Source organism: Gracilinanus agilis, unplaced genomic scaffold (assembly GCF_016433145.1).
Source record: "Gracilinanus agilis isolate LMUSP501 unplaced genomic scaffold, AgileGrace unplaced_scaffold55670, whole genome shotgun sequence".
Taxonomy (NCBI): domain Eukaryota; kingdom Metazoa; phylum Chordata; class Mammalia; order Didelphimorphia; family Didelphidae; genus Gracilinanus; species Gracilinanus agilis.
Window position 1 is genome coordinate 3,245 of NW_025390988.1, and position 209 is coordinate 3,453.

Consider the following 209-nt stretch of genomic DNA (forward strand, 5'->3'; position numbering starts at 1 on the left):
CAGGACCCAGACAGGACCCAGGCAGGACCCAGACAGGACCCAGGCAGGACCCAGACAGGACCCAGGCAGGACCCAGACAGGACCCAGGCAGGACCCAGACAGGACCCAGACAGGACCCAGACAGGACCCAGATAGGACCCAGGCAGGACCCAGGCAGGACCTGGGGCACCGAAGAAAAGGATCCGGTGGCCTAGATGCAGGGGGAGTGC